The sequence below is a fragment of the Myotis nattereri genome (assembly GCF_964212035.1).
Source record: "Myotis nattereri genome assembly, chromosome: 1".
Classification (NCBI taxonomy): domain Eukaryota; kingdom Metazoa; phylum Chordata; class Mammalia; order Chiroptera; family Vespertilionidae; genus Myotis; species Myotis nattereri.
This window is the reverse complement of record NC_138075.1, coordinates 105419246-105442222: the sequence shown is the minus strand read 5'-3', so window position 1 is coordinate 105442222 and position 22977 is coordinate 105419246. Positions and strand designations below refer to the sequence as shown.

General features: G+C 42.9%; 1 pseudogene across 1 annotated transcript; it reads right to left on the bottom strand.

Annotated features, from left to right (window-relative positions):
* Window positions 1–2363: 2363 nt before the first annotated feature.
* LOC308525625 (zinc finger MYND domain-containing protein 11-like) lies at window positions 2364–9285 on the bottom strand (annotated as a pseudogene). The gene is made up of 2 exons: window positions 9231–9285; window positions 2364–3634 (listed from the first exon to the last, which is right to left on the bottom strand). The product of its transcript is annotated as a zinc finger MYND domain-containing protein 11-like (transcript).
* Window positions 9286–22977: the final 13692 nt, after the last annotated feature.

Sequence of the window (22977 nt, the reverse complement as noted above, 5' to 3'; positions counted from 1 at the left end):
TCTTATCTAAGAGAAGCATAACCCATTATAACCCGAAAGGCTCTTGTCCTCATTCTCAATTCCTGGCAGGGTTGGGGAACATCCAGCCCAAGAAATCATTTGATGTGGCCCTGCCAAGGCATTAGGTGTATTAATTAAATGTTTGACGAAATATAGCAGGCTAATTTTTATTTATTTATTTATTTATTTATTTATTTATTTATTTATTTATTTTTTAATAATAAATCTTTATTGTTCAGATTATTACAGATGTTCCTCTTTTTTTCCCCCATAGCTCCCCTCCACCTGGTTCCCACCCCACCCCATGCCCTTACCCCCCCCACCACTGTCCTCATCCATAGGTGTAAGATTTTTGTCCAATCTCTTCCCGCACCCCCCACACTTCCTTCCCCCCAAGAATTGTCAGTTCACTCCCTTTCTATGCCCCTGATTCTATTATATTCACCAGTTTATTCTGACTTAATTTTTAGGTTCACTTGTTGATAGGTATTTATTTGTTGTCACTTTATTGTTCATAGATTTTATCTTTACCTTTTTCTTCTTCTTCCTCTTCTTAAAGGATATACTTCGGCATTTCATATAATCCTGGTTTGGTGGTGATGAACTCCTTTAACCTTTTCTTGCCTGTGAAGCTCTTTATCTGACCTTCAATTCTACATGATAGCTTTGCTGGGTAGAGTAATCTTGGTTGTAGGTTCTTGCTATTCATCACTTTGAATATTTCTTGCCACTCCCTCTGGCCTGCATAGTTTCTGTTGAGAAATCAGCTGACAGACGTATGGGTACTCCCTTGTAGGTAACTAACTGTTTTTCTCTTGCTGCTTTTAAGATTCTCTTTTTGTCTTTAGCCATTGGCATTTTAATTATGATGTGTCTTGGTGTGGTCCTCTTTGGATTCCTTTTGTTTGGGGTTTCTTCACTTCCTGGACTTGTAAGTCTATTTCTTTCATCAGGTAGGGGAAGTTTTCTGTCGTGATTTCTTCTAATAGACTTTCAGTATCTTGCTCTCTCTCTTCTTCTGGCACCCCTATAATTCGGATGTTGGTACGCTTGAAGTTGTCCCAGAGGCTCCTTACACTATCTTCATATTTTTGGATTCTTTTTTCATTTTGCTTTTCCGGTTGGGTGTTTTTTGCTTCTTCGCATTTCAAATCTTTGACTTGATTCTTGGGATCCTCTCGTCTGCTGTTGGATCTCTGTATATTATTCTTTATTTCAGTCAGTGTATGTTTAATTTCTGACTGGTCCTTTTCCATTTTTTTTGTCATTCTCATTAAGATCCTTGAAGGTCTCACTAAGTTCCTCGGAGGTTCATAGACGATTCTTGAGTAATCTTATAACTGTGGTTCTGAACTCTATGTCCTCCGTTAGTTTGCTTTCCTCCATTTCTTTCATTTGTGACATGTTTCTTTGTTTTTGTATTTTTGGCTGACTGGGAGGATCCACTGTATCTATAAGAACTGCTGTGCTGGAGACACCCTTATGGGGCACAACTTGCTTCAGAGGGTGCTCACTGAGTCTGCCTCTTGAGTGTGTCCCTTATGGATGTGAGAGTTGAAATATGGTATCTGACCAGGGGTACCCTGGCTCCTGGATCTCCAAGTCAACCACTGTGTGAGTCCACCCAGCAGGAGCTACAGCGATATCAGCAGATTTCTCCTCTTTGTTTGGAATTTGGAAGGTTTGGAGCTCTCTAACCCAGCTGCAGTTAGATTAGGCTGCAAAAACCAAGGTGATTCCTTTGCACCGCTGAGCACAGCTTGGGAGAGGATGTAAATTGAGTGGGGCAGTGTCTCAGAGAATCACCAGGGCAGAGCGACTGTCGTCAGTGTGTTCGCAACTCCTGGAGTCTCCATGACTCCACGTCTCTGCAGTCCCGTTTCTGCAGTCCCGTACCCCCACAGCAACAATGATTCCTGCAAGCAGCTCTGCAAGAAAGCCCCCCTCACTTTCCAAACCGCTGCAAGACAGTCCAGTTTCTCCCCGTAGGAGTCTGGGACCTCAGAATCTCACCTTAAACAAGCTCAGTGTGTTCGAGAGCTTGTATCCCCTTCCAATTGAAAAAAAACCATGCACCCAGGTGCAGCCGCCTCGCGCATGCCTGCATACCTCTGTTCTTGGTGCATCTGCACCTCCTACCAGGTCTCAATGCGCTTCTTTCTTTCCTTCTAGTTGTAGAACTTCCACTTGGCCAGCTTTCCCGTGGTTCTGGATGATAGCTGTTTTGTCTTATAGTTGTAATTTCAGTGTTGTTGTGGGAGGCAGCACGCACAGGTTTATGCCTTATGTCGCCATCTTGGTTCTCTCAGGCTAATTTTTAAGTTGATAATTTTGTATGACCCAAGAATGCTGCTATAAATATCCTAATGGCACATGCTTTGACACACTCCATCACTAATGGTCTGGTGCTTCAATGCAGCATTCTTGGTGAAGAGGCATTTCACTTCTTAGTCTGAGTTGGCACTGAAACTTTTTCAGTTGGCTGAGGCATTATGGGGATTTCCTGGCTGGAACTGACTGCTTTGGTTTCATGCTCTGGTTCTTTGTTTTTTGCTTCCACACTTTGATTACAATGCCCTTTCTTTGCTCTTGGTTCCTGAGTTTTGTGAGCTGCTCATTGCTGGGAGAGGAGATACTGGTTTCTGCCTCCTCCTCCCTAAGGTCTTCATTCTTAGACTTCCAAAATCTTCCATCACAGAGGAAATGCTGATTCAGTTGCTGCTTATCACAGGCCTTTCTCCAACCCACAATGTGCTATACACAAAGCCGATGGACACTGACTTCAATGTCCTCTGTGTTTTCAGAAGGAATCCAAGCTCTTTAATGGTGGTGACCAAAGAAGCAGATGTCAACCTGATTGTACTCCTGCATTACCTTGGCTGGCCAGAATTCAAAACCTTTTATCTTAGCCCAAACCAGTTCATGATTAGGTATACAAGGATAGCAGAACCAATAGTCAGGACCAGTATTTGATAAATAGAAGCAGTTCTTACAAAGCTGTAGCTCATCCATCTCATGACAGGTGGCTTAAAACAGAATCCTTGCTATGTCAGCTTGCTCACTGTCTGCTCCATAGAAAATCACTGTGTTGTGGAGAAGTAGCTGACTATCAGCTTTGAACTCTTCATAACTTCGATATTTCCCTTCATTCACTTTCTCTTGTATGGGGGACATCCACTGCTGAGTTCACCAGCCACTGGTACATCGGGTGTTTGCTGTCCTTCCCCTTTTAATTGAGGTCTATAGCCTTCTCCTTCATGAGGAGACAATAAACCTCAGGTATGTGCTCATCTCTTGTTTGTTTGTATTTTTCTTCTTGATGGTCCTGCAAACAAGGCACTGCCAGTGACTACTGCTGTATCTAAGCCTGTAGTCATCAGACAAAATCTTGGAATGATACACATGAAAACACAGATCACATATCAACACCTCTCCAGGAAGATGGCATTCAAAACAATACCAGTCATGATTTTCTGTTTCCTAATTTCATCTCCTGGCAACCAATATCCTTCTTGTTCAATACCAGCTTTTGAACCTTTGCATCCCACAGTGAGACTTTCAACAATAAAACCATCTTTCACAGCCAAGCTCAGCTGACAGGTGGTCTCTTTTGGATGCATATGATGGACTTCACCTTTACAGAGTGGTTATGATATGCAAATGAGATTATAGAAATAAAAATTATTTTCAAATATAAAAAATTACTCTAGTGTCAGTGACTGGTGCATCTCAAAGTCTGCAACTCTGCATTCCCACCCTTGGTCTTTCTCTTTGCTTCCACACGTCGTCTGAACAAACAAGGCTGCCTGTTCCCTTCCCATTTTTATCACTTTTGCTCTTTCTTCCCTAAGTCCACCAATGTTGGCAATTTGCTTCTGGTTCTGTATACTCTCAATACAGAGCTTTTGTATCTGCCTGTAATCTTTTTTTTTTTTTATGTGCCATGACCTGTTAACTGCTTGGGTCTCCTTGCAGTGGCGATGCTGCTCACAGACCAGTGTGTGAGCTGGTGGCCGCTCAGGGCCGCCACCTGCACCTCCGCCCGCCCCCGGACTTTATTCTCATTTTCTTTTGTATCTCTCAGCCCCGTCTAGCCCAGGTCTTCTCCCATTGAATTAGCTACATAAATGTCTGTTAAGTTTGTAATAAAATATCACTGTCTAGACCTCCTGACATTAACCATAGTTGAATCAAAATCGTATTGTGGCTGTCACCTTTCTATCTGGAAAGAACCCATCCTTCAAGGCTGAGGGTAGAAATTGTAAACTTTAAAAGGAATGATTTCAATTTTCCATGAAAGCTATTCTTTATATTCCTATCTTTTCTTCATTTCTGATATATTCTTGACTTTAGTAATATCCCTAGAAATATTCCCAGAAGAGGACTACAACAAAGTCGCTTTCATCTTTATTCACATGATGTTCCCATCCATTGAAAACATTTTGGCCCTCTATAAGAATAGCAGTTCTAATTTATTTAAGTCAAATGTTTCAACATGAGCAATACAACTTACAGAAGTTGTAGCTAAGTAAAACTATTAAAACAGTCATATGGTTCAAGCATAAAATAAAAGAAAATATCTTTGCAGCCTGATAGACTATTCATGGAATTGGCTTAAAAATCAAAACACTAGGAAAGCAATTATTGAGTTTTGCTGTGTGATATGAATAGCCTATTTTTGGATATGAAATAAATTAGAATTTTGTGACCTTGAGTAAATCACTAGAGCTCTTCATGCCATGGTTATCTCACCAGTAAAGTAGAAAACAAATGTGTCCTTCACCTATACGGAGTAGTTGTGATATGCAAATGAGATTATATAAATGAAAATTGTTTTCAAATATAATGACTTACACAATTGTCAGTGACTGGTGCAGCACAGGGTCCACTCCTCTCTATTCCCACCCTTGGTCTTTCTCTTTGCTTCTGCACATCTTTTGAACAGACAAGGCTGCCTATTCCCTTCCCAACTTTACCACTTTTCTTCTTTCTTCTCTAAGTCCACACTGTCCCCAGTCTTTTTCTTTTGTCCTCTCTCTCTTTTGTGCCCCCTCTCTCATGCTAGGAGACATTTTTGCTTTGCCTGATATCCTAACCTCAGTGGCTGCCAGAAGCCTGATGGGTATGAAAGAGAAGGAAGAGATGGATGTGGCTAGAGCATCAAACATGTGGCACTGTCTATATAACAGAATCCTAAATCAATAGGAAATGTAATGTATTTGTCTATGGCATGTATAAAAGATTTGGGGGAGTATTGTGCTCAACCCAATGGAAAAGAAACCTAGTGGGTGTCAGGGACATGAATATGGCAGAAATTTCTATGGCAGAATTTGTGCAAGATGACCAACTAGGATTAGTTCACAAAATGAACTTAGCAAAAAGGAAAGAGAAAAACAGAGTCATCTGCTATTAAGCTTGGACTTCATCCCCTCTATCTTAGTGACATTGGAAAATTATTTAGGCCTTAGTTTTACTATTTATAAATTGGAGATAATGATATTTCATTTATAGGGTTACTGAAAATTAGGATTAATTTAAATGAAGTTCTGGCTCACTATTGAGACTTTAAGACTCTCTCAATGAATGGTTACTGCAGTCAATTCTCATTATTTGTGGTAGTTACATTCTATAAATTTACCACAACACAAAATTAGTGAATACTAGGGGTTCATAGGGGAAAGACAGAGTTAGGTTTCTAGGAGCCTCTAGTCAACCAATCAATACATAACTGTGCTTTATGTGTGTTTCTATTTAAAGACATCTTATGTAACACACAGACACACACACATCCTATCTAATAATAGACAAACATGGTAATTGACCATACCTTAACTATGCCTCCCATTGGTTAATCAGCATGATATGCAAATTAACCGCCAACAAAGATGGCGGTTAATTTGCATATACTGGCTGGGAGCGAAGACTGAAGACACTGTAGAAGGAAGCCAAGCAATGGAGCTGAGGTAGTGGAGACGGGCGGGAGAGAAGCGGCAGAGATGGGTGAGAGAGAAGCGACAGAGATGGGTGGGGTAGCAGCAACAGAGACAGGTGGGGTAGCAGCGGTAGAGATGGGAGCGAAGCCCTATTCTTGCAGGAATCTTCCTGCAATGGGCTTCTAGTATATATATAAGCATATTATGTATATATTGTATGTTGTCATATTATACATATTACATAATATACATATCATCATACATATATAATATATTGTCATATTATATATATATATATATATATATATATATATATATCCTATCTAATAAAAGAGAAACATGGTAATTAGCTGTACCTCCGCTACCCTTCCCATTGGCTAATCAGGGCAATATGCAAATTAACTGCCAGCCAGATGGCGGCCAGCAGCCAGGCAGCTTGAAACGAACATGAGGCTTGCTTGCTTCAGTGACGGAGGACTCCAGCATTCCCCGCCTGCCGCTGCCGGCCTCTGAGCTTGCAGTTTGAAACATTGTTACAAATATAGAAGCTAAACAAAACCCCAGAAACCTGCTTTCAGCCAGCCGGGATCTTAGAGCTGGAGTTGAAACAGTGTTTCAATTATAGAACCAAAACAAACTAGATACCTGCTTTCAGCAGCCAAGGCCTAAGAGCTGGAGCCAAGTCTCAGAGCTAAAGCTGGCCCAGAATAAAAAAAGAAAAAAGAAAAAAAGGAGTGGTTGGGAGCTTCAGTCACCCACCATCCTGAAAAGAGCCTTCAGCCCCTCACCCAGACTGGCCAGGCACCCCAATGGGGACTCCCACCCTGAAGGGGGTGTGACCAGCTGCAAACAGCCATCATCCCCTCACCCAGGCTGGCCAGGCACCCCAGTGGGGACCCCCACCCTGATCCAGGACACCCTTCAGAGCAAACCAGCCGGCCCCCACCCTTGCACCAGGCCTCTATCCTATATAGTAAAAGGGTAATATGCCTCCCAGCACCGGGATCAGCGTGACAGGGGACAGTGCCCAAACCCCCTGATTGCCCTGCTCTGTGCATGACAGGGGGTGGTCCCCAACCCCTGATGGGCCCTTCTCTGTGCGTGACAGGGTACGGAGCCCCAACCCCCCTGATGGGTCCTGCTCTGTGCATGACAGGGGGTGGCGCCGCAACCTCCCCATCGACCCTTCCTTGAATGTGACAGGGGGCGGTGCCCCAACCCCCCAATCGGCCCTACCCTGAGCGTGACTGAGGGTGGCATCGCAACCTCCCGATCTGCCCTGCTCTGTGCATGACAGGGGGCGGCACCCCAACTCCCCAGTTGGCCCTGCTCTGAGCCCAACCAGGGGCTGCACCTAGGGATTGTGCCTGCCCTCTGCCACCCGGGAGCAGGCCTAAGCCAGCAGGTTGTTATCTCCCGAGGGGTCCCAGACTGCGAGAGGGCATAGGCCGGGCTGAGGGATCCCCCAATCCCCCCCAAGTGCACAAATTTTTGTGTACCGGGCCTCTAGTCCTATGTAATAAAAGTTTAATATGCTAAGTGTCTGGTCGTTCATTCAACCAATCAAAGCATAATATGCTGATATGCTAAGGCTGCCCAACTGCTTGCTATGACGTGCACTGAACACCAGGGGCAGACGCTCTGACCAGTAGGTTAGCTTGCTGCTGGGGTCTGGCTGATAGGGACTGAGCGAGATGGGCTGGACATGCTCTGGAGCCCTCCTGCAGTCCCTCTCCAGCTAGCTAAACTCCCACATCCCTCCCTGGCCCTGATTGTGCATCAGTGTGGTCCCTCTGCCTGGCCTGCACCTCTCACAATTCGGGACCCCTCAGGGGATGTCAGAGAGCTGGTTTTGGCCTAATCCCACAGGTCAGGGCAAAGGACCCCACTGGTGCACGAACTCATGCACCAGACCTCTAGTACTTGTATATAAGGATTTCTGGTACCAAGAATTAACCAATCAGATGCAACCTTATTATGTAACATAACCAATAAGATGCAACTCTATTACATGTAATATCGTATCATATCATATCATATCATATCATATCATATCATTATATCATATCATATCATATTTATGATTCAAGACAGGGCATTCACACCACAGATATTGTCATTTCTTTTTTGACATATTGTTGGCTGTTGTCATATTTATTTGATAATATAAGAAAAAAGAGGTCAGTGCCCCTGACTAAATAGTCAGGTATTGCATGTTTTAAAAATTATTGTACTAGAGGGAAGAAAAATCGAGGCCTATATTAATCAATTCGCAAGAGGAATGTATCCCTAAGAGCCCTGGGGTCTAGAGAGGTATTTAAAGTGGAGGAAAGAATCAAAGCTCCAGATCTGACCCACTCCTACTACTTCAGCCACACACCTCCACTATTATCTGCATTATTTTTTATGCTTTGGCTGAGACTCAACTTGAATAAAGGAGTCTGTATCCAAAAAAGATATGTTAGAAAACATATGCCTACATGAACATAATCATGGAAGGCAGCCTAGTACATGAAGGTAAAGTATCCATGCTCTGGAGTCTGATGGCCTGTATTAAAATTCTAGCTTCTTGACCCTGGGAGAGTTACTTTACTAAGTTTCCTCATTGTAAAATCAGTGTCTAACCCTTCCTTACCCTAGAATAATTGTGAAGAATAAATAAGAAAATATGTAAAGAATGTAAAACAGTGCCCAGCCAATGATGCATACACAGTAACTGTCAATCTTCATTCTTATTATCTACCAAGAATAAGTAGCAGTGAAGAGTGTGGCTTGGAGTGGCTTTTCCAGAAGATGGGTGCTCCAGGCAACTAACTGTCCAGTCCAGAAACCTGGCAATAGAAGGATATGTTTCATCCCAGGCCCAAATGACCATGGCACCTCAGGAAGCTGAATTCAGCTTCTGGAAGGCTTGGAAATAATGGTGTTTATTTTGTTTTGTTTTGTATGTGTGTGTGATTATGGAATATCTTAATTATCTAATTTTAGAAATTAATGTTTTGCTTGTTCTAGGGGTTTAAATGACTTTTCAGAACTGTGGATAGAAAGCAAGTTTCAACAGCTGTACCAACAAACAAACCATGTCTAGAGTCACATCTTATCTGCATCTGTAAAATCTAGTAACAAAAGAGATTATAACCAACTAGAGGCCCAGTGCACATATTCATGCACAGGTAGGGTCCCTAGCAGCTGCTGGCTGCAGGCCGAGGCCTCCCTTCTCACACGCCTTGGCCTGGCACTGCCCACTCACCTGCTCCACCATCCCACTGTGGTCCAGCACCTGCTCCACCATCCCACTGTGGTCTCCTCCAATGTCGCCTGCTGCCAGTGCCGCATTGCCGACTCTCGCCATGTTTCGTGCTGCCCCCTGGTGGTCAGCACACATCTAACTCCTGGTCGGTTGAACTCCCGCCCATGGGGACAATTTGCATATTAGCCTTTTATTATGTAGGATTGCTTTTTTTTACAATATAGCTTACCACGGGCATAGATACTGTAGTGTGAACCAGCTGGGTGCAAACCTTCTCCTGCCCACACCCACATATTCTCCCACACTAGACTTACAGCTGAAAATTAACAATCTGGTTAACAGGACACCTGAAGAACTGGTACAAGGAGGCAATGTTCTACTGAGCCACTTCCTGTTCCTAGGATCCCAAAGATGTCATTCTTGAACTGTATTTTAAACTCCAGTTCAACTCAACTTCACAAGAACAAAGGCAAATGTGTTCTCCCTACCAACATGGCATTGTTAACATCACTTGGAATTTGTTTTTGAGCAGTTGAGCTGGTTCTTACAAGCAGAGAGGTGCGACTTCTATCCCAAAGGAGAAAAAGAACTTCCAGGTTCTGTTCTCACTTCAGATAATAAGCTCAGCTGAGATCTTTTAGGAGACATTTCAGCAACACAAAGCTGTCTTCTCAAGCATGACAAAATAGTGTAGCCTCCCCAGGTCACAGGAAGGCATGCCTGCCAAAGATCTTGAAGTGAAGTGATTGCCTAATCTGCCCGTCAGAGGAAAGCATGTCAGATGAAGAATGCAAATCTGCCCTGGGCAGCGTTCTCAGTGGTTGGAACGTCACCCATACACCAAAGGATCTTGAGTTCGATTCCTGATCAAGGGCACATACCTGGGCCCTAGCTGATTTGGCTTAGTGGACAGAGGGTCGGCCTGCGAACTGAAGTGTCCTGAGTTTGATTCCAGTCAAGGGCACATGCCTGGGGTTGCGAGCTCAATCCCCAGTAGGGGGCGTGCAGGAGGCAGCCAATCAATGATTCTCTCTCATCATTCATGTTTCTGCCTCTCTCTCCCTCTCCCTCTCCGAAATCAATAAAAAAATTTTTAAAAAATTTAAAGAGCACATACCTGGGTTGTAGGTTCTATCCCTGGCTCCAGTTGGTCCATGTAGGTGAGGCAGTCAATCTATGTATCTCTCACATCAGTCTCTCTCTCTCTCTCTCTCTCTCTCTCTCTCTCTCTCTCTCTCTCCCCCCTCCGCCCTCCCACGCTCCCTCCCACTCTCTCTAAAAATCAGTGAAAAAATATCCTCAGGTGAGGATTAACAAGAAAAAAACAAACAAACAAAAAAAACAATTGCAAGTTAATAAACATTACTTTGGAAGGCTGGTCATCTATCCACTAAACCACATTACCCAGAAGGCAGCACAGACAGGTCCCAACCCCCCCCCCTCCCCCCCGCCCCGAATCCATTTCCACAGACCTCCTGACTCATGCAAATTTGGAAATAAAAGTCTATTTTAAAATCTATTTAGTCCACCTTCCTAACTCTACAGGTGAAATCAAAGATGGGTCAAGATCATCCAGCCTCAGTAAAAAGCTGAAATAATATCTGGTGTCCCCACCCTGGCCAGAGAACTTTTGATCAAAAGTCCAAAAACATTTCAGGTGTCCAGAATGTTAAAAGAAATCCAATCATCTGCATAGCACAGTATTAACCCTTTAAGTATTTGAAATAGTATTATTTTAACATTTTCAAGGAAATTTTCTATGGTACCCTTTGGAAGCTAAGTAAATGGGTAGGGCAGCCTATGCAGACAGTAGTGGTGCACAGGTACCCAGCAGCCACTCAGAATTGGGTTTTCTTTGTGAAGAAAGCAAAGGTCTTCTCTCTTAGCTTGCCATTTGTTCACAGGTTTGGGCAATATGTCAGAACATCCTTCCTGAGTGCTATGATTTGAATGTCTCCCCCAAAATTCATATCTTGAAATCCTAACCCCTAAGGTAATAGGATTAGGAGGCGAGACCTTTGGAAGGTGATCTATGGAATTAGTGATCTTTTTTAAAAGAGGCCTGAGAAATATCCCTTGCTCCTTCTGCCATATGAGTTTACAGGGAAAATATGACCATCTATGAACCAGAAGCTTTCCCTAACCAGACATCATATCTGCAGTGTCTTGACGTTGGACTTCCAGCCTTGAAAACTGTGAAAAATAAATTTCTATTGTTTTAAACCACCCACCCTGTGATATTTTATTAGAGCAGACCAAATGGACTGGGACACTGTGGTATCAGTTGATATCAAATCAAACAGTCATATAAATCAGTCTCTCACATATCTAATTTAATGAGAATTTTCAGAAAGGTCTTGTGTGGGAAAATAGGAGACTGTAAAATCAGTTCCATTCTGGATGTCACCAAGAGAGCTTACACCTCAAATTAACAAACAGACTATACCTGTGTTCTCTCTCCAAGTGATTGACACCAAGATCCATCTCATCTAAACCAAAATCCTAGCACTTAACTTGCTTTAAACACTTTAAAAAAAATCTCACTGCTAAATGCTCTTCAGTTGCTTCCCATTGCCTCTGGGACAATGTCAAACAGAGTTCACCAAGCCCCAGAGGACCTAGGCTCCCCTCTCCCCACCCTGCTTTCTGCCTTCCAGCAGAACTGAACTTCTCATAGCCCCTGTGATCCTGCGTAATGTGCAACACTAGGCATTATAAATTGTTTAGGGTCTGCCCCTGCCCAGCCTCGTCACCCTGCCACCCCCTTCCCCACAAGACTACAGTCAGACTCCTGTGGGAAACTGTTTGTTGCCTTCACTATCTGATAAGCATAGACAGAGAAACCCCCTGAAGGCTGGGTGCCTTTGAAGCCCTAGCAAAGGTCTGAGCTAGGCGCCACCTCTGTTTGTCCAGACAGTGGTAGCTGAAACTACTCCCCCATTTATTATTATGTAAATCCTTGCTGATGGGCTAGTCTGCTTGTTACTAGGGGGTCACCTGCCTAGGGCTATGCTATGGGTGCATCCCAGATCAATAAAAGCTTGGTGAGGCCTGAGCACAGGGAGGAGAAGAAGTCCTTCGGGACTTGCCGCCTGGTCCCCCAATATTGCAAAATTATCTCGTGTCTTTCTCTCTCATTTGCTGTGCGGCTCCTCTTTCAGATACCGAACCCTACTCCACGTGAGTCGTGGAAGGAAACACACTCAACAGACTCCAGTTCGCCTCACTGTCCAGCCATCTTCCTTTATTTTCACTGACTCTCAGCTGGGCATCAGTTCAACTTAACAGTCAAAGAAATAGAAAGAACACAATAAGAAAATGGATTTGCATCTTACTCCTATCACTTACTCGGGGTCTTATTTCCTCAACTATAAAACAGGGGTAAGATAATTAAATGAGGTAAAACGTATAAGCTCCCAGGTACAATGGAAACATTCAATAAATGGCAGGTATAGTTAAGTTTATTTTGTGTGTTTCTCCTACTTCTGCATACAGGGCTGGCCTTTTTGGCCTGGTCAACCCGCTAGAGTGGTTCTTTCCCTTTGCTCAATAAAGAGAGCAGTCACAGCACATCGGAGACTATTTCTTATATTTGAACCCTTCCTGACTCAATTTTCCTTGGGACTGGTTGTTTAGTGTCAATTATTTTGTTCCAACTTTTCTGTGTTCAGCCCAGAAGCATAGGGCTCCTGAAGCCTAACATTTTATCCAAATCTTAATTACCCAGAATCATTGTATATTACATTTTTCCCCCTGAGAAAACAGAATCCATGAGCCCATGGTGTTCCCTAGACAACACTGGAAGCCCCTCTGAATGGTGAGGACTTGTCCCATGAGGAACTCTGGACCTCTGTACAGGCAACCCACCTATAGTGTTTTGCTAACCATAGTCTGAGTATTCTTGACTTGACTATATATATACTAGGGGCCCAGTGCACAAATTCATGCACCTTGAAAGGAACTGTGGGCTGAGAGGCTGTGGTGGGCACAGGGGCAGGTCTTGGCCCATCCTCTGCACCCCACCCGGCCCCTCCCACCGTGGCCCCATTTCCCTGTCTGCCAGCAGCCCCACTCCCGCCACCACCACTATCATACGCTAACAGAGCCAGGGAGCCAGCCCCACTTGCACCCGCTGACGGTGCAGAGCGATTGGGGCTGGTGCTGGCAGTGGGTATGACAGGGCCAGTGCCATCAGCAGGTGTAAGTGGTGGCTGCTGCCCTGATTGCTTCTTAGGAGCAGGGGGAGGTAGAGAAGTCCTCAGGGGTGATCAGGCTGACAGCTGCTGCTTGCACCCACTGATGGCGCTGTGCGATCAGGACCGGTGCCGGGCACTGGCAGCAGGTGCAAGCAGTGGCTCCGGTGCCAGCAGTGGCTCCGGTGCCAGCTGCAGGTGTGAGCGGGGCCAGCAACAGCAGTGGGTGTGAGCAGTGCTGTTGCTGACAGCAGGTGTGAGGGGCAGCTGCTGCTCCAATTGCCCCTTAGGAGCAGGGGGAGGTGGAGAAGCCCTGAAGGAAGATTGGGGCGGCAGCTGTGCTCGCACCCAGTGATGGCACCAAGTGATCAGCGCCAGCAGCAGGTGCGAGTGCTGGGCAGGACCATGGCACGTGGGAACAAAGAATTTTCAGTAACCACCAGAGGCTCACCCCGATGACAGCGACTGGCACCCTGCTTTGGTCTGGCGCCCACACTCACCTGCAGCGGATGCCCACCATATTCCACGCTCTGCTGCCTGCTGCCAAAGCCCGCCAATGTCTGCGCAAGCCCCCTGGTGGTCAGTGCATGTCATTGCGCTGATCTATCCACTGAGACAAACTGGCTAGGGCTTGATTCTACTAAATTTATTTCACAAATGACGTTGTGGGGAAGAGGTCCTCTCTATTTGTAACCAGTGTGTGTGCTTTGTTTTTGGAAATTTTTAAGTTACAAAATTTTAATTAAGCTTTATTTTTATATTTGTTTTTTTTCAATACAGGTAGATGAGGGGAAAAAGAGTGATGATGGCTTTAATTATTTCCCTCTCTGAATAATTGAGAGGCAATTTAAGGGGCTCTAGGTAGGACCTCTTGCTAAACATACCTCTACCTATTATCTAATAGTCAATGTTAAATGCTTAAAGTCCTTTGGCTTTCAAAAGTGATGGCAACGAAAATACCTCTGAGAAAGGCAGCACACTAATTCCTATCAGTCATTTTCACAATAGTGTGATTTTAGAACAGCTGTGGGCAAACTATGGCCCTCGGGCCGGATCCGGCCCATTTGAAATGAATAAAACTAAAAAGAAAAAGACCGTACCTTTTTATGTAATGATGTTTACTTTGAATTTATATTAGTTCACACAAACACTCCATCCATGCTTTTGTTCCGGCCCTCCGGTCCAGTTTAAGAACCCATTGTGGCCCTCGAGTCAAAAAGTTTACCCACCCCTGGTTTAGAAACATCATTTCTGGAAGCAGGCTTTTATATAAAAGTTAGGACCTTGGTTAGGGAAAAGGAGCCAGTGGGGTATCATAAACACTCCAAAGACAGAGAAACAGTGATCAGACTATCAATCCCCAGAGGGAAAATAGGGGAGGGAGGGGGTAAGGGGAAGAAATCAACCAAAGGACATGTATGCATACATATAAGCCAAACCAATGGACATGGACAACAGGGGGATGAGAGCATGGGGGGGGGGGGAGAATGGGGGTTTAATGGAGGGGATGAGGACACATTTGTAATACCTTAACTAATAAAGAATTTTAAAAAAATTTAAATCTTAAAAATATAAATAAACACTGTCCCATTTTCCTAAGCTCCAACCTTCTTACACAGTCCAAATGCCACATTCAGGTTTATAAGTCCTTGTGTTTTCCTCTTATTCATTTTTATGTTTTAGGCAGTAGCAGAGAAAAGGGAGAAAGAGGGAAGCCCCTCTGAATGGCAAGTTAGTGGAGCCTTAACAAGACCAGTTCATGTTCCTTTTCTGTGCCTTTCTCTCTGCCTGTTTTCTACCAGGAAATACTAGAAGGGGGAATGAAGGAATTTGATCTATATTCAAACGCACAGCTGTTGAACACTAATCCTAAAAACATTCACAACCACTTTGATTTGAGACAAATGATCAGCCAGTTTGTTACAAATGAAAGATATATTCAGAAGTTCCAGACAGGGGTGTCTCAAAGAGCAGATGATAGTTAATTTGTCTCTGAGCCAATGTCATACTCTGTACCTCAGCAATTTGAGAGATGGGGATCTCCTCAGACAGTCTTTTTAATTTGTTTTCTCTTAAGGAACAATAATGAAAGGAATTTAAGGAGTATCCCCTTTCACTGCTGCAGTGCTGTGGGAACAGCCAGGACCTCCCCAGAAACCAGCCCTACAATTACCAGGCTCTATTTCCATGTGAAAGTGAAGACAACAAGACAGGGAATGGAGTGTGAGGGGATGGACAGACTGCAGTGCAGAGCACCTGATGGAGCAGAGTGGATCAGGCAGCATTTGTGAAGGGGTCACTTAGATCTACGAGTATAATCTGGGTAGGAGCAGGGGACAGGACAGGGACAAAATGTCCTGTGTCTTTCCCATCAGCCAACCCTACCTTGGCCAATGTACACACATCTCCTAATTTGATGGCTCAAGGTCACACAGCTAGTAGGTGGGGGAGCTGGAACTGAAACACAGGATGTGACTTCAAAGCTCTTCACCCTCTACTACATCAGAGTGCTGTGTAAGGGAGCTGCAAGAGCAACTGGAAGTTGTTTTGTGTTGTTTTTTCTCTCTAAAGAAGGAAACAAAAAGCTTGTTGAATACTCCTGAAAAAGAATGAGAGCTTTATTTAACAATATATTGATATCTCCTCCATAGCAGACACTGTGAGGGGAAAAAAGGATGTAGGTAGTAAGACAAAGAGAGGGAGGCAGACAAGTACATTTCTAACAGTAAGAACAGTGACTGACTTTCCAGATCCCTAAAGATCTAAGACACATGGTCATGTAACAGTATTGAACCTTAAGGCTTCTAATAGAGGTGTGAAGAGAGCATGAAGAAGAGAATATTTGCAAATGTGTGTATGGCAGGGGTGGGGGCGTTGAAGTATGTTATAAATGAAGACAATACAGCTCTATGGTGTTTTATGACTGCCTAAGACAGAGGTTGTAGGTGAAATGGTTGGGATTTTATTCCAATTTATTTGACTCGAAGGCCCATAGTCTTTCCATGTTCCACAGAGATGGGAGCAAGCTTTAGAAACAAGCTCTCACTCTCAGGCAAGACTAGAAGAAACATATCTTTCAGCCTCTGCTCTTCCTTTCTGGAACCTGCTAAGATCCATAGAAGGTTTGTTGGTAACCTACTTTAATCTTTCTTGAAAAGAAGTGGCATAAAAATATTTAATCATTTATTAAAAGGCAACAAAAAGCCCTTCCTGTTAGCTGAGCTTGGATTTATGAAAAGGCTCTTTAAGGGTTAATCTATTTTATTCCCAACACTACCTCCAGACAGTTTCTTTGGAAAATATGACTGAATTCGAAAAGATTAAATTGTGTGTATAAAGTAGATATTTGAAAATGATTTTTCCAAAAGAGTAGCTCCTTTCTCATTTTCAGTGGGGCTTTACTGGTTTAATTAAACATAATGAATATGAATCACCCTGAGAATTAATATATTTTTACATTCTCTTAATGTAAGTGCCCTAAAGGCTCAATGCTTGCTTTGAGAATGAGTAGAAAACAGGCGCCTAAAGCAGCTCATCAAAAGCCTTATTAGAACCCCAAAGTAGATCTCTGGTCTTATGCAATGTTAACAATGATCATCCATCAGGGTCCCAGTTCTGTAGGTTCTAGTCAGCCGTGGGCAAACTATGGCCCGTGGGCCGGATCTGGCCCATTTGAAATGAATAAAAGTAAAAAAAAAAAAAAAAGAAAAAAAAAAAAAGACCGTACCCTTTTATGTAATGATGTTTACTTTGAATTTATATTAGTTCACACAAACACTCCATCCATGCTTTTGTTCCAGCCCTCTGGTCCAGTTTAAGAACCCACTGTGGCCCTCGAGTCAAAAAGTTTGCCCACCCCTGTATCTAGCTAAACTTAGGAGGGTAGTCAGTTAGCCACTTGGCAGAACAGGATGACTAAGCAGCTACTATGATATTTCTAAGGCCAAGCACTAATAGTTCAGGATGGAAACAGCCAACAGGAGCTTAATGATTTCTTAGATTCAAAAATTGAAAGGCAGACATTAAAGGAAAAATGCTCAACACTATTTTAATTTTTCAGTCTGCCTGTGTATGTGTGCATGTGTGTTCTGTATATCAACTATTGTGAGCTCCTTGAAGTTAAATACAAATCTGTTAAACTGTTTTCCTGTCACCCCAATAATGCCCTAGGATGTTTTACTTACTCAATAAATCTATGATGATTAACATGACCTTGCAAATAGTTGTGTAGTATTTTTCTTTTTAATTTAAAACAGTAGCCATATATGTTGTTATTTCCTGATTACCTGGTTTCATGTAATTTACAGTTTTGTTACCAGGTGCATATGTATTGAAATTGTGTCTTCTTGATGAATTGGCCCTTTTATCATTATAAAATATCCCTCTTCGTGTATGGTAATATTCCTCATTCTGAAGTGTATTTTCTAATGTTAATATAGCCATTCTTCTCATTTTATTTGTTTCCTTTTAAATTCTTGAGTAGGTTTAAAGTCCTTGACTGCTAATTCCATCATCTGGATTTATTTCTTAGTCTCCTGATCTTGGCTGATATTTCTTACTATGTGCTTTTTCATAGGTCTCATTATTTTTATTGAATGCTGAACCTTGTGTATGTTATGTTGTTGAATATCTGGATTTTATCTCCCTCCAATAAGTATTAAATTTTTATTTGACAAGCAGTTAGATTGTTTGATTATCTTGATCTTCCTGAGGCTTATTTTAAACTTTGTTAGAATGCATCTAATTTGGCCATATTGCATTTCTAGTCTTCACTGAATTTCCCAGGTGTTTAACAAGGTGCAGTATCTTCATTCTGGCTGGCCATAATTTAAAAGTGAGCTGTGAGACCTAGGAATTGTTCAGCTTAAAACTTCTTTGAAGTTGTTGGTTTCCTGACCTTATCTAGTTTTACTCTTTGAACATATACCTTAGCATTTAGCTAAAGACTCAAGGGAACTTTTGTATACATTTCTGGGGTTCTATATAGCTTCCTCTTCTCTGGCATCTCCCCTACACTCTCTAGCTGTATCAGTCTCCCCAAACTCTAATCTCTGTCTTCTCAACTCAGTAGGTCTCCATGCTCTGTTTGGGTTTCCCATGGGTACAGTCCCAAACTGTCTCCAGATGAAAAGCTAAAATAATCATAAAGTTCACTGCCCATGTTTCCCTTATGTCAGGGATCACACTCCTTTGCTGCCCGTTTTTAATATTTGAAAAGTTTTACTGCACATATTTTATCAGGTTTTTTGGTGTGCTTTGTTGGTTACTTACAGTAGGAGGTCTAGTTCAGTATCATTTATTCTGTCATGATGATGGGTAGAAACCCTCCTTCATGATCTGTGTCAACCTTGGCTCCAATTCCCCTTTACCCTGGAGACATAGGGAAAGAACAAGAATTTTCCTTTCATTAATCCTTAATCTATCCTTGCTATATGAAGGTATGTATTTGATGCCAGGACTCTGCAAGCAATTTGATCTGAAGTATCTAACCGAACCATGAAAATGATAGGTAAACGTGGATATAATCACCTGTGGAACAGACTGTGTACCCTTAGAAAAGAAAGAGAAGTGAAAAGCAAGAGAATAGAAGAGGGAAAAGAACAAAGGAAAGAGAAGGGGAGGAGGGGAAAAATCACACACACCAAAAGAGCAGATAAGGAAAAGAACAAGAATTTTACAAATTCAAGAGAAACCAAGATGGCGGCATAGGTAAACACCGGAGATTGCTGCCCCACACAACCACTTCAAAAATAGAACTAAAAGACAGAACGGACATCACCCAGAACCACAGGAAGGCTGGCTGAGGGGAAATTCTACAACTAGAAGGAAAGAGAAAAGCATACCGAGACTCAGAGGAGGCGCGGAGCGGAAGTAAAATACAAAGGTGCGGAGGTGCGTGTGGAGAGGGCTGGCGGCTGAGGGTGCAGTTATCTGTTTCAATCGGGAGGGAGTCTCAGGCTCTGGGCTCCAGTTCTGGGCGAGTCTCTGGGGACCCAGACTCAAATGGGAGAAGCGGGACTGTCTGGCATCAGTCGGAACTCGAGGGCAGCTTTCTCTCTGAGGTATTTGCAGTGGTTGCTGGGACACTGAGAGGCAGAGCCTCTGGGGCCAGGACTGAGAGCAGCCATAACTGCTCCCTCGGCCCACCCTGTTGATCCCCTGGGACCCGCCCTGCTGAAGCCCTGCACAGTGGCATTTGCTGGATAGCCTCAGGCAAAGGCTAGATTAGCACCTCCCTAGAGGACAGAAGTTCTCTCACTGTAGACACAGCTGATTCTCACAGCCAGTTGGCCTGGAGGTCAAATCCCCCCCAGTGTTGCCTACAACAATCAAGGCTTAACTACAACAAGACGGCGCACAAAGACCACTAGGGGGTGCACCAAGAAAGCATAAAAAATGCGGAGACAAAGAAACAGGACACAAATGACAGAAATGGAGGAAAGCAAACTACTGGATATAGAGTTCAAAACCACACTTTTAAGGTCTCTCAAGAACTGTCTAGGAGCCGCCAATAAATTTAGCAAGGCCCTCGAAAAGACTGGTGAGACCGCCGATAAATATAGTGAGATCCTCAAGAAATCTAATGAGACCCTCAATGTTGTGATAAAGGACCAACTAGAAATTAAGCATACACTGACTGAAATAAAGGGTATTAAGCAGAGTTCCAACAGCAGACCAGAGGAGCGCAAGAATCAAGTCAAAGATTTGAAATGCGAAGAAGCAAAAAACACCCAACCAGAAAAGCAAAATGAAAAAAGAATCCAAAAATGTGAAGATAGTGTAAGGAGCCTCTGGGACAGCTTCAAGCGTACCAACATCCGAATTATAGGGGTGCCAGAAGAAGAGAGAGAGCAAGATATTGAAAACCTATTTGAAGAAATAATGACAGAAAACTTCCCCTACCTGGTGAAAGAAATAGACTTACAAGTCCAGGAAGCGCAGAGAACCCCAAACAAAAGGAATCCAAAGAGGACCACACCAAGACACATCATAATTAAAATGCCAAGAGCAAAAGACAAAGAGAGAATCTTAAAAGCAGCAAGAGAAAGAATGTCAGTTACCTACAAGGGAATACCCATACGACTGTCAGCTGATTTCTCAACAGAAACTTTGCAGGCCAGAAGGGAGTGGCAAGAAATAGTCAAAGTGATGAATGCCAAGAACCTACAACCAAGATTACTTTATACAGCAAAGCTATCATTCAGAATTGAAGGTCAGATAAAGAGCTTCACAGATAAGGAAAAGCTAAAGGAGTTCATCACCACCAAACCAATATTATATGAAATGCTGAAAGGTATTCTTTAAGAAGAGGAAGAAGAAGAAATAGCAAAAAACACCCAACCGGAAAAGTCAGGACTCTGTTGTTATGAACAACAAATATGCATCTATCAACAAGTGAATCTAAGAATCAAGTGAAGCAAGTGAATAAATAATCTGATGAACAGAATGAACTGGTGATTATAATAGAATCAGGGGCATAGAAAGGGAGTGGACTGACTATTCTTGGGGGAGGAAAAGGGTGTGGGGGAAGCGGGAAGAGACTGGACAAAAATCATGCACCTATGGATGAGGACAGTGGGTGGGGAGTGAGGGCAGATGGTAGGGTGGGAACTGGGAGGAGGGGAGATATGGGGGGGGGGGAAGAGGAACAAATGTAATAATCTGAACAAAAAGATTTAATTTTTAAAAAAAATTTACAAATTTATGAATTAAGTTTTCAAAAGAATAAGAACATTTTTGCCTTAATCCTTGTGACTCACCTGGAGTGCTGGGAGCATTGAGGCACGATTAGAAAAAGAGGCCAAATTATTTATTTCTACTCATTGCATTTATTCCCTTTTGCAAGGAAAGGTATGTTTCTGATAAGAAATTCTTAGAATAAGGCAGTGAAAAGTGATAATAATAGTAAAAATATTTTAACTTAAAAATTAAAAAATGAAGACAATGGATTTTGGCACCGGAGTGAAGATAGATGTTGACTGCTAGAGACTTCAGTGAGTTACTGTTTCTAAGCATTCTAGTTGTGCTGAATAATACAGCTCATGCACTGTAATGCCTTTCATTTTCTGGAGCACAAGTCTTACTACCAGCACGTTATGACCTCAGTAAATAATCCATCCTAAAGGGCAACAGGTGTGAAGTTCTTACTTTTTATTTGTATTTCTCATTTCTTCCTTTTGTTCCAAACTTAGCTCTTTAGAAACAAAACCCATACCATTGCTAGGGTTATCAAAATTGAGGGCCTTTTTTTTCTGACAAGACAGATAGCTGGAAATATAATGTGCTCTTGTTGTTTTGTTTTTTGGCTCAGTGGGGAAATAATGTCCTCATTCAGTAAAAAGCCTCAGCAATAGACTAAACACGCTGGGAACGCAGGACATTTCCTGGGTATGTTTTTCTACTATTTCTCAGGATCAACCAAAATCTAAAACTGGTTGTTTCCTATTTCTTCTTTTTTGTTAAATTGGAACATTGAAGCAGTGTAGGAGCTGAAGATGTGAAAAGATGTCTGAAAGTACAACTTTTGCAACATGGCCATTGGGAGCAATGTCAGTGCCCAAGGATAGTATGTGCATGAACTTCTGAAAGTAGCTATGTGGATACTTCCTCTAATTGGAGCCGAGAAGAGAAAAGCCTTCCCCTAAAGGTTCATTTCAAGCAAGAATTCTTTTTTAGCCACCAACATGAGTGTTTGCTGGGTTTTCCTGCTCAGTGCATCATTCTCCTTCATGTGAGTGAGGGTACTCTCATTGATTCTAAACTAAGAATGGAACTATGAGATGTGGGAGCCAGTCAGGACCTGTGGGGTGGGAGTGCATTGATGTACATTCTCAAAACAAGGATCACAGGGGTATGCCTATGCCTCTCAACAAGTGGGGCTCTAACAAGGAAGGGTGTCAGTGACCTAGGGAAGACAGAGCACACAGCAGCCACTGTAGTTGGGCTCAGTTCTCCCAAGAGGCTCCTCTGTTCATCCACAGCCATTCTGAATTCCAAGCGAGATAGGGAACCAACTCAGATAACCTTGGCGATGATAGCCCCAACAACTAACAATGGATAGGAGGGAAGAGGTGTTACCTTTAGATGGGGAAACATATGAAGAAAAAAACAACATGGCTAGTACATTTAAGTATATATAATCTCATGAGAGAGAGAGAAGCACACACTCTCAGGCAGCACTGGTAGACTGAGAAAGGACCTCAAAAGTCATTGACCCAACTACTTCAGACATAAAAAAGCAAAAATGAAGTTAAGAAAAGTGTTATGTGTTGAATTTTGTTCCTCCCAAATTCATGTGTTGAAGTCACAACCCTCAGTACCTCAGAATTGGTGTCCATTTAGGAAAGGAGGTTAGGACACACAGAAACACCTTGGAGATATGTGCACACAGTAGAAAGACAGCATGAGGACACAGCAAGAAAGCAGTCATCTGCAAGCCAAGGAGAGAGGCTGCAGACAAAACCAACTCATCCTACATCTTGATCTTGGCCTTCTAGCCTCCAAATGAGAAAATACATTGCTGTTGTGTAAACTACCTAGTCTATGGTATTTTGTTATGGTAGTCAAACTAATACAAAAGTAAAGGAATTTGCCCAAATTG